The following is a 12,476-nucleotide window of genomic DNA, read 5'->3' as shown; positions in this document are numbered from 1 at the left end:
AAAATCGAAAATTATGTATTCGTAGGCTTTAGTTACATGAAAAGAAAAAAAAAAAAAAGCGTACCTTAGGAATTTTATGCTGTAACTTGCAAAAATGTTTTAGAAAAATGTTTGCGTATTCGTATACGAATTGAAGACATTTTTATTTCACATCGTTTTTGGGGTCTGAGAAGTTGTCTGGTCCGATTGCACTTTAGGATTGTTAAATGTATATATTTAGTCGAGTTACCTTATCCTGGCCACTACCACTAACCCTGTCATCCCGAATGTTTTGGTTACCGGGGTTAACAGAAGTTTTCGAGCAATACAACTTAGTGGACGTCACCAATGTAATGCTAAGAAGTAAGGTGATGGAGTTGTACTTAGATTATTGATATCTTTGGTTGCAAACCTTATTAAGGTACAAATGTTGCTAGTTAGATTTGTAGACATTATATTTTTGTAGGGTATAACAATAAAAAGATATATTGCTCTAAAACCCGTGCTTAACTTCTCAAACACATGAACGTAAATAATGCATATACCTAAATAAATACAATTTAAAGTTCAAGATTTTCTTTGAACATGTCTTGAGAAATTCTTCAATATTCTAGTTTTTCTTTCATGTATCAGATCATTCGTTAAACTCATAGGCATGGTAATAGCGCCACTCAGAGACACATACAAAAAACTTCATGGGTTATAGCCCATGCCACATCAACCCAAGTAGATATAACTACTCTTGCTAACCTTATACAATTGCGTTGCATGTGTATTGTTATATTTGCAAAATATGTCATACAACCCCATTAATCTAAATAAAATCCAATAGTTGTGGCTGATTTATTCTACTTTATCCAACTGAGGATTTCATTTCCCACGAACATCCAGGGAATGGTTGGGATCATATACATACAACTATGAATAAATTGGAATTTTTTCCTTCATCGGGTGGTAAAGTTATTGTCTTGTGCCAAAGTTCCACGTATATTGGAAAGTATTTCGGACGCTTACCTTTCAGAGCCATCTCATCCACTTTGCAACTATGAATGGTAAAAGCATCTGAAGCATTATACTCTCAGATGGGATCTCGGAAAAACACTTTTTGTGCTTCGTCTCTGTAGTACAAATTTATTAGTGGTTCAGAAGGCTCAAGCAGCGTAGGGAGCATTACTTTTTTTTACGACAATATTTAGTAAAGGTTGGTTCGTTCTTGGATGATTGGGATGACCTCTCGTCGATCTAAACACTGGACATTTAGTATCCATTTTCCAAGATAATGATGAACAAATAATTTTATATTAGTTTTCTGGTTTACAGTGTTATATGTACCAAAGTCTTCCTCATCATCTGATTGACTACAAAATTCATCAGTATCATCTGATGCAAAATATCCGACAACATCTGACCTGTACACAACAACAGTTATATATATATATATATATATATATATATATATATCCAATGCCAACTATACATAAGAAAATAAAAATAAAATAAAATAAAAAATAACTCCGCAAAGAGGTTATATTTGATTGTACTTTGAACTCAAATGGGTTAACAATTGAATTTGCGTGCTCCATTCCAGCGCCTACAATCACATTGTCATTATCTTCCGGTATGCTTAAATTCCTTGGTGTAATTGGTCTAAATTCAAAGAGATATTCTCAAGTCCCTAAGCCTATGAAGAGGAAATATCCCACAAAGATAATATGTTAAGATTTACCTGTCTTTCTTAGACAATAAATAACCTTGCACAAATTATTGGAATAACATGTATGTGTTCATTTAGGATGGGGAATCTGTCACATACGCGGTTAAATTTTATCAGGAACATATAGCAAACAATAACAACAATAACATTGTACTTTTTTGATAGACTTATCTCTCTTATGATGGGCTTCCTTAACACGACGTGCTTGCTGGGTGACTTGTTGATTTTAATACAAAGACAAACAAAATATTTTAGCTTCATGACAGGTGTTTAATGAGCATTATTACCTGTTTGATCTACACATATTTCTACGATATTCAACAGAGAATTATACATTAAACCATATCACCTGGAAAGTCGAATAATAATCTAACTATATTCACATGGATATCAATTACACGTATCAATGCATCATATACCAATATAACAAAATTGTCCACTAACTGGGGGAGATAAGACATGCATATTTTGACGATCCTCTTCTGCAGAAATTTGAATTAAAATGTTGTTCCGAGTCTGATGAGTCTTTGTTGTATTTATCTCTCCTAACAGTCCTTCTAGATTATCAACCTTTCATTACTGAAGTTAAGATGATCATTCTTTAGAAGCATATATGCTACATTAAGCTGTCACCTGGCAAGTCAAACAATAATCTAAACTATTGAATTATATCCATAACTACGCATTCATTGCTAAAAGACAAAATTTATATATTAACTTGGGGTGATGAGACATGTAGATTTGGCTGATTTTTCTCTTGCTACAAAAGGTGCATTGGATTGTCGGACCAATGAACAGATGTTGTTTTTCTCTCTCCCAACGTCTGTTACGCTGGCTTATGGACCTTTTACTACTGAGGTTAAGGTAATCATGTTTTGGCGGTATATGTCTGCTCCAGAAATTGGGGGCAAAGCAACACAGATGCTTAAATGACATGATGAGAAGAAAGAATATACTTTTATGGTATGCAAGTACAAATCTTGAAGAAAGGGCAAGCCAAAATTCTTGGCTCTCTTATGTTGTGACCTGATTCCATAAAATTAATACTCCCTCCGTTCTACTTTACTTGATGTTTTAGGGTTTATTTTTTGTTCCAAAATAGATAAGAGTTTTAGTATTTTCCCAAAATTCTTTTTGATTTACCCTTACTTTGGAATCACTCCCGAGCATAAATTCTCATCGTAATCAACGTATAAACAACCACTCCAATTTTTAAATATTTTCCATGGAGGATATATACTCTAATCTATAAAAATGTGGTACATCCCAAGTAAATTATAATGGGATTGGTAACTTTTCCTAAAATCTAGAAACTAAAAACTATGTCATTTAATTTTTTTTAAAGGTATTAATATGAGTAGAATTGGAAAAATTTAACTCTCTGATGTTCCTTAATCTGCGTGAAAAACTCTACAACATCAAGTAAAATGGAACGGAGGGAGTACATATCCATTTTTCGTCCAATAATTCATGTACACGGTTAATCTGCATTCCTTGTAGTTTCAGGATAAATGAGATATTTCTACTTTTTGAAAGTTTCTGCTGATAGCACACGACATTAATTTTCAGTGTGCACTTAATTTAGCATTAGCCAACGATACCAAGGAAAATATAGATAAGGCTGTTGTTTTGTCTAATGTCTATCATTCAAACATTTTGTGTAAAATTTGGATCTCACTGCTGTATCTGCATTATTTCAAAATCTTGAATACATTATTAACCTGTAAATTCTTGAACGAATTCAAATTCTTGAAACTTAAACTGATTAACATTCCAATAGGCCCAATACAAAGGAAAGCTACAACATAAATCAAAATTTAGAAAACTACCCATACTTCATAGACAAATGTCTGCAAGATCTAAATTTATCCATGGTGCCTAGATCTGGACAATTTCATAGAGAAATGGTAGGTTTATAGTGCTGATCATGCAAGATCTAAATTTATCCCTGGGGAAGGCTTGTTCTACATTGGTGTTTCTTGACAATGGCACGTCAAATTTTAAGGGTTTCTGAAACTCTTAAAAGTTCTGCATTTCTGGCTTCTTCAAACAATTTAAACAGACAATCTGTAGGCAATTCAAGTAGAGGAGCCATCATTCCATACCAGAGGTCCAGAACTCCACTGGTTTAGTCATAACTCCGGTGTCTCGTCTCGTTTGTCACCAAACTCTTTTCCAGAATGCAATCGGTTTACTCCAAACAGTAAAAGCAGTATTTCAACTCATTTAAATGCATTATTCTATATAATTGAAATACTAATCAACAAATTGAAAAATTGTGTTCTCCACCTGAAGTGGGTGTTGCTGCGACTGCGCTTGATCCACTTTCAAGGTCATCAAAGAAGACCCCTACAAAGTGATGCCCATGCTTTATCAAATTGGACTTCATTCACATCCTAGGGAGCAAGTGACATGGTTAGCCAATCATGGTCCTAGTCTTTCCTATATGGTTTAAAAACTTCTGGTTGGTGACATTCTAGAAACTAAGATACAAAAATGTAAAAGTGTATCGTCCTTAAAGTTTGAATTATACGAAAGTCGCAGAGTTGACATTCTAGAAGGGATAAGCACTCTATTACTCTACCTATATTCAAGTATCTATAAATCATATCTCAGAAAGAATTATTGTGGTAAATTGCTCACCGATTTCTTTGTGGCCGGTAACTGATAGTAAACCCACGAAAGGTTATTCCAAGCTCAAATCAACATATATCCAAAACTATGAACACTCACCTGAGCCTTACTTCATATTTTGGGAACCGTAGTTGCTTCAGTTATCTGATGCAGCACAGAGTATAGGCCCCTCCTTCTCAAAATGCTTGTCATCTCTTCCTCTGGCAAACTTGGCATCACCCCATATCAGACAATCACAATCAATAGGAAGTAAATTTTTCAACCCGTAAACACATACTGATTAATACATTACTAATATAACGCATTGTGATCTTTCTCCATCACTTCAAATTTGCTGGCCACTTATGCTTTCTCTTGCCATCTCCGTCGCATTAGTCCCGTAATCATCCACCCATAATCAATCATCAGAACTATTTTAATTCATCCGCACCGCCTAAATTTTCAACAACTTCACGTACAAATGGCAGATTCTGCACACTCAAATGCCTAAGGCCCATAAGCCATCATCAGATTGCAGGTTGCACAGCCGACAGCCGAATAACGTCAATGTTTTCTTAATCTATGTTTTTCGGTTTTGCTTTGACCTAGTGCACACTATTAGCAACCAATAGACCTGCCTAGACGTTGAAACAGGTCGAGGCATGACTCCTGGTGAAGTAGTTCTAAGTTAGAGATTTGGCAAAATTTAAGATTGACTTTGGGAAAAATTCAAGATCGATTTCCTAATATGTACTACCAAGGAAAGACAAAGAATATAAACTCTGCATGTGTGGATCTAAGCCAATCAAAAATATGCAGGAACACAAAGCCAATATTTAGGTTTCATGAAATAAACCTGGAATCAAATAGCACGAAAAAAAAAAAGGAATAAATTGGAAGAAGATTACGCGTGAATACCTTTATACCAAAAGATAATTTGGAACCATCACAGGCGTTTCAAAATCAGAATTCATGTACTCGAGACAGACCTCTGTGATTAAACATCAAATCCTGCAATGAATAAGAAGATGAGGAAGAAATCAAACAAAACAAATCAAAAAAGATAAAATCCAAAAGAAAATATCCTAGGGTTGGAGTTCTCAGAGAACAAAGAGCCAAGGAACAAACCAAATCTACTAAACTGCGAACTCCAGGGTTAGAATTCCCTTTGCAGTAAACTTATAAAGGTATTACACATCATATCCAATGGTCACATTTAAACAGTAAAGAAACCCAATGTTAGATAAGGTTGAGGAAGAAGGATAGTTCTCTTTGTATAGTATATTGTTAGTGATCTTTGTTCTTGATTCTGAACTTCTAATTAATAGAGTTAAGAGGACAGAGTGAAATCATAAATATATAAAGAGTAAAAATGCAACAAAATCACAGAGCAAACCAAAACACTGCCCACAAAAAATTGAATCAATGCCAACCTAAAAAAAGGTCAAAACATGTAGAACATAGTAAACTTTTAAGTTTTCGAATCATAACACAATGGCTACAAACCCCTGGCATGCCAACTTCTCTATCGAGGCCTAGACTAATAGAAGAAAAAGTTGATGCAGAAAAAAGAAAATGAAACTTACCATATCTCAGCATAGCCTGTTCTTTCATAAAGTAGAATTTCTGCATTTCCCAGCAGTGAGGTATTTTGCAATTGTTCTGCAAAATGAATACGAAAAACATCATTCTGGTGCATATATATTTATTCACATGAATAATAAACATAGATTTGATTAGCCTGGAATATTTTGTTTAAAGGATTTGCCTGTGAATTCATCATATACATCAGCGAATCGATATAATAGTCCAATTTCTACTGCCAAATCAAGTATAACAGTCTTTGCAAGATTATGTGACAGCGGAAGTGTTCTAACAACCAATGAAGAGACAAAAAAGACAATGCGTAGATACTAAATTCCGTTCAATATTGATCAACAATAAGAAAACAGTAGTAACTGCAACAACCATTCTTCAAGTGGAAGAAATGTTGCACTTACCATCCCACCATTGCTCAACATTCTTAGAGTAAACTTCCGATCGAAGTTGCAATCTTTGGTTAAAACATCTGGATAAGAGCAATAGGAGTTCTCAACAACATATAATTCACAGAGTTTAAGATTTTGTACAGACCTATGAGATCAAACCATTCCCTTCATTTCATGTTTCAATAATTAACAAAAGCAAAGCAAATGACAACAAAAGAAACTAACTTTCTCTCCTTTACCGATATGTGTCTTGCCCTTTTATACCCTCTCTAGACTGAAATGTCCAGTGGTGTCACTAATTGATTCCTGCTAAAGTTGAAAATTCACTTACAGAAACAGTTCACTTCCAAGAGACCACAAATGACTGAAGGAAGGAACAAATATTAGATTTCAAAGCTGTGTCGATTAGCCTTCCAATAACACATCCTAATGGTATTGACTACGGGTAGTCATTGATTTTTATTTTACTAACTACAGCGAACTACGTAATCAACTAAGACAACAACAAAAACGACTCATAAGTTTATTAATGAAAGGAACACAGGTTATTGATTTTTAGTTTACCAATTACTGCGAACTACATAGTCAATTAAGACATCAACAAAAACGACTCATAAGTTTATTAATGAAAGGAACACAGATTGATTAGGAAATGTACCTACAACTGCGATGAAGATTTTGACCTGCATAATAACCATCCATAGCCCCACTAAGTCGTTGCATAATACAGCCCCAAACAATCTATATAATACTCATCCAAGCTCTAATGTGCTGCAACAACTGAAAACTCTACAAAACACAAAAAAAAAAAAAATGAACCCAAATCTATCATTTAGTAAAGCAACATAACAATGCATATGGTATACATCCAACGATTCATGATTTGTCTAAAGAAAAGATTTTTATTCATTTCAGACTAACAGAGACTTTGTAACAGAAGCCAATAGGTACTTTTGACAATATTCTTTCCTACAATTCCATACAATAATTCATTCCTACATTGTAGAACCCTGTGACTATAAGTTACTGATCGGAGGAAAAAAGATATAAACAGCTGCACTACTATTGAAGGTTGCAATGCAGGATTGCCAACATTTTGCACCCAACAAATGAAATGATTATTTGTACAAAAAAAGGGAAGTTGTGCTCACAGAGAACTTGAAAACACAGTAATACCTGACCATCTACTTGCTACCTAAAAGGCAAGAGAAAACATCTAGAAAAATGACAAAAATATCATCTTTGGTAGTGATGTATTTTAAAGATATGGAGACTAACGCAATTCTTTCCTGACCACCACCTTGAGACCCGGTACTGTAGAACATTCCAGCAGGTTAGCCAATCTAAGACTGTGTTCTCCATCAAACCCATGCAAACCCATGCAAGTCTATAAAAACTTTGCATCGAGCTTCCATAATAATCCTAAATCCTTTAAGGAAAACAAAGATAAACAACTAACCATCATCAAGATTATTAGAAGTACAATATCAGCAATAACAACAGAAAACTAATAAGGGAGAACATACTATTGAAATCAAAGTTTAATTTTAAGTACCATGCATCAATTAATATGAAACTGTAAAAGTTATCAAATTACAAATACACCAATTCAGTGGCCATCATTCTATATCTAGTCCATTCAGAAAGCAGAAGTGCATAAGAAGAGTACCACAGCCTTAGAATAAACTATCCAAGGAATTTAAAGTACCTTATCGAGAAGTTATGTCGCTAGCAAATGCTTCCACCTGATTCCCGTGTTTAAGAAGCCAAGCTAATATGATCTTTCCGTGTTAAAATAGGGACTTCCATATAAAGATTGCATCTATGTTCTATGGAGATATTTGGGCCTTTGATAATCTTTCAGCAATCTTGTCAGCATCAAAGTATCAAACTTATGTTTGATGGAAGATGTTTGTGTCTTCCATGACCATGCGTGCATCTACCCAATAATCAGAAAGAAAAACGACAATCCAGTCAATACATTACTCCCCAAAACTAATCATCTTCTAACGCCATAAGCAAACCTCAAAAATCAAATCAAAATCTTCTAAAGAATTAACCTATTTTTCAAAAATAATTTGTTACCCGATCTACAAAACCCAATTAAAATCCTAATTTTCCTACACCAAATTAAAATCCAATCCGAATCTGCATACACCAAATTAAAACCCAATATGATTTTATATAAATATAGGGTCTCCACATGTTTACCTTGTTCTTCCCTTCCTCTGCAGCGTCTTTGAAATTAGAGTTTTCCTCCTAAATCAATGTTATAAACTTTTGCCCCCTAAATTTCCTACATCAAGCACATAAAGCAAACACAAATCAGAATACAACAATCAAGGAGAGAGAAAATAAATAAACACAGATTCATTACTTCTGCATCGTCTTTTTGATCAAACCTTTCCTCCGGGACAATCAAAAGAAGCCAAAAAAATAAAATAAAAATTATTTTCGTTTATTCATGTGTAAACGGGAGCTGATATATAGGTAAAACTCCTGCGTTTAATAAGTTTGGCCGTGTTTCCATCGTAAATTTGGGCCGTCCATTTGAATACTCCATCCGGATGAGTCCACTCCCGTTACCATCATACATTGCTTGCAAAGATCAGATTGATTAGATTGCTCAATTTCTATTGAGGAAAACATGGGATTTACATAAACTTTTGTCATATCTGCACCAATCTTTTTAAAAATATTTACATAGATTTCTTATGTAAGAGAGCAATTGTAATAGCATACTATAGCATAAAGACACTTACCATAGACACAAGGGAGACAAAAAGATAGTTGGGAAGCTACTATCTGTTGTTAGAGAATTGCTCGGTCGAACTCGCATGCGTTGCTATCTCAAGCATGTTTGTCAATATTAGTGATCAAAACTATAAGTCTTGATTATTAGCCTATTAGAGCTAAGGTCTTGGATTAGGATAGAAAGTGTAGTTGAGCTCAAGACTCCATGGCAATCATCATACAAGACGAAGGACTACTCAAGGAACTGGTGGATCTTCATCGACTAAAAGGTATGCGGAGACTTGAACTTATCTGTCACTCAAAACTCTATTTACTCTATCTCCTACTCTTGAGACAAAAGTCTTTTTGATATATAGACTTTCATTATACACAGTTGTTATTTTGAGCAGAGTTTATCTCGCCTATCTATTTCTCGAAATGTGTGTTGGTAAGCTTTCGCTTTAGCCGAATTCATCTTTACCAAGTGACGAAAGTCATGTTATGTTTCAATCACTTTGAAAATTGCTCTGACGAAAAATGGTCTGTGAATAACGACTATATAACGTTCTCTGAGAATGTTTCAATGATTGAAATGAGAGTTTAGATTACATAACCATTGGTGGATATAAGCATTGTTGTGGAAACACATATATGCATAAGTCCTATTGCTTGAACCAAAGTTTGCTAAACTTTGTTGATCAAGTGAAGTTGGAAGTGACATGAGCCAAGTCCGCGAACTCAATCCGCAAACTCAGTCCGCGAACTCAGTCTGCAAACTCAATCCGCGAACTTGCGGAACTTCTCGGCCCGAGATTTTCTGCTGGAGTTTGTGTACTCCTTCCATGAGCTTAAGTCCGCGAACCCAATCCGCGAACTTGAGCAGGTTATATCTAAACTCGGTTGTTCTTGAACTAATGTTTAAATAAACTAAGGAATGCTTTTGCAAACCGTGGCTATAAAGTCCATGAACCGATTCGGGTGAATCAAACCGATTTTGCTTCAATTATGTCTTGTGTAGTTACATAAGATTTCCTTACAATTGAACAACTCTCTAACTAGTTCATTTGAGTCATTAGAACTAGTTATGGTGAAGAAGAATAAGGTTGATATGAGAGTAATCATATGGCTAACCATTTGGTTGACTTGTTGAACCAACAAATGTTAATGTTTGGGTACGGTTCATAAACCCAAAATTGAACATTTCATTTGTGTGTGACAAGCTAAGTTTTCGATCTAACGGTTGAGAAATATTAGCTTGAATCTAATCAGGTTTTCATCTAACGGTGAATATTGAATGCTTTGTTACTAAGCTAACATTGATTGCAAACCCTGATTTGAAAGTGTATATAAGGGAGAACTCTAGCAACTGGGAAACCTAATCCCCACACATTCTGTGTGATACTAGTTGTGCTAAGCTAGAGTCGATTCTCCTTTAACCTTTGGTTTCTTCTTCTAAACCAGGTTAACGACTTAAAGACTTCATTGGGATTGTGAAGCCAGACCGATACTATTTTTATCGTAGTTGTGTGATCTGATCTTGCTGTTTCTATCGTACGAGTACAATTGTAATAATTGGTTTGAGATTCGTATCTACGATAGGCAAGATAGAAAAGTAATCACAAACAAACTTCGTCTCATCGTTTGTGATTCCGCAATATCTTTTTCGCTGCGTCGATTAAGATTACTGTGAGGTGATTGATAATACTGAGTTGTTCTTCGGGAATATAAGTCTGGTATTATTGATTGGTTCCTGTTCACCTTGATTTATCAAAAGACAGAACAAAACTCGTAGGTATATTCGTGGGAGACAGATTTATCTATTATCATAGACTTTTCTGTGTGATACAATTTTTTTTATTAAAGTCTTCGACTTTGGGTCGTAGCAACTCTTAGTTGTGGGTGAGGTCAGCTAAGGGAATCAAGTGTGTAGTATCCTGCTGGGATCAGAGACGTAGGAGCATAACTGTACCTTGGATCAGTGTGAGATTGATTGGGGTTCAACTACAGTCCATACCGAAGTTAGTTTGGAGTAGGCTAGTGTCTGTAGCGGCTTAATACAGTGTGTGTTCAATCTGGACTAGGTCCCGGGGTTTTTCTGCATTTGCGGTTTCCTCGTTAACAAAATTCTGGTGTCTGTGTTATTTCCATTCCGCATTATATTTGTTTATATAATTGAAATATGACAGGTTGTGCGTTGTTCAATCAATTAGAATATCCGACCTTTTTGGTTGTTGATTTAAATTGATTGACACTTGGATATTGGTCTTTGGTACCATCCAAGTTATCTCTCGTTGATAAAGACTCGCAGATTTCTATTTGCTTGAGTAAAGATCAAATCGAAAGATTGAGATATAAACTCTTTGATATACTTTTCATTGATTGAGTCTAACTATCTAGTTGATTCTCATAAAAGTATATTGGAGTTTGTCCATACATATTGCTAAGCGAAATATTGGGTGTGGTTGTTAAACCCCCGCTTTTTCAATTGGTATCAGAGTAGGCAAACACGTTTAAGACCTTACAAGTCTGTGTTTGTAGCGATCTGAGGATGGAAGATAGTATCTCCGATAAACGCGTCACCAGAAATAAAAGCTCTGTCTCGTCTACTTCTATTAATGAGAAATATTCTTCAATCTCAAAGATAGATGAACCTTGTGTTCAAAGAAGACAGACAGGCTCCAACATGTGTTCTCCCGATTACTCTTCAAAAGAGTCTATCTCTCTAAATGAACGGGAAAAAGCTGAAGAGAGTAAGTTGATTCTAAATCTTGCTAGAATCCAAGTTGATAGATTTAATCGGTTAAAACATCATGTTGAAGTCTTTCTTGGTATTGTAAGAGACTGTAAATTCAAAGAAAATATTGAATATCATTCTTCATGTATGTCGCTTGAGGCTAGCCTCAAAAAGGATGCTTTGGAAATAGAACATTGCTTTTAGTAAACTCTCTATTCAAGGATGCTCTAAGCAGTCTAACATACCAAGTACTTCTACAACTGAAAATGTTACAGCTTCAGAAGTAAAATCGAAATCCTTTCCACTCAGAAAAGATGTGTCTGAAGTCCCCATTGATCAAGGATGTTCCACATCACATGAAAGGAAGAAATCTCCTAACGAGGTTGTTAAGACTACTGTGTCTAGTCACTCTTGTGATCAAAAAGTATGTCTCTTTTGCAGTGCAAAAGGCTCTGCTAAAAAAAAGAGAAACTCTGGGTTGAATAAACTTCAACACACCCTGGACTTAATTCTCAAAGGTGTAACTGACATACGTATGTCTAAACCAGTTGGTTTTCGTACTTACCCTGTGTATGTTACCAGGAAAGTCAGTTCGTTGAGTTCCTCAAATGTTCTAAAGCAGAACAGAAGTCTTAACAAGAATTGTCTAAGGAAAGATCAAGTCGGTTCCTCGAGAAATAACATTAACCTTGATGTGAATGAAATTTCAGGAGAA

At 35.1% G+C, this 12,476-nt stretch overlaps 1 long non-coding RNA gene across 8 annotated transcripts; it reads right to left on the bottom strand.

Moving 5' to 3' along the window:
* Nucleotides 1-3,421: 3,421 nt before the first annotated feature.
* LOC113281554 lies at nucleotides 3,422-8,971 on the bottom strand. Of its 8 annotated transcripts, none has more exons than XR_003326232.1 (7): nucleotides 8,506-8,971; nucleotides 8,003-8,233; nucleotides 7,573-7,716; nucleotides 6,953-7,083; nucleotides 5,893-5,968; nucleotides 5,225-5,317; nucleotides 3,422-4,975 (listed from the first exon to the last, which is right to left on the bottom strand). It is a non-coding gene; the product is annotated as an uncharacterized LOC113281554 (long non-coding RNA). The 8 variants fall into 8 exon arrangements; XR_003326230.1 differs by having other exon boundaries at nucleotides 7,573-7,723; nucleotides 8,506-8,970; XR_003326233.1 differs by lacking the exon at nucleotides 7,573-7,716 and adding an exon at nucleotides 6,307-6,374 and having other exon boundaries at nucleotides 8,506-8,968.
* Nucleotides 8,972-12,476: the final 3,505 nt, after the last annotated feature.

This window comes from Papaver somniferum, chromosome 5 (genome assembly GCF_003573695.1).
Source record: "Papaver somniferum cultivar HN1 chromosome 5, ASM357369v1, whole genome shotgun sequence".
Taxonomy (NCBI): Eukaryota; Viridiplantae; Streptophyta; class Magnoliopsida; order Ranunculales; family Papaveraceae; genus Papaver; species Papaver somniferum.
The sequence above is the reverse complement of the archived record's forward strand: the minus strand, read 5'-3'. Positions and strand labels throughout refer to the sequence as shown.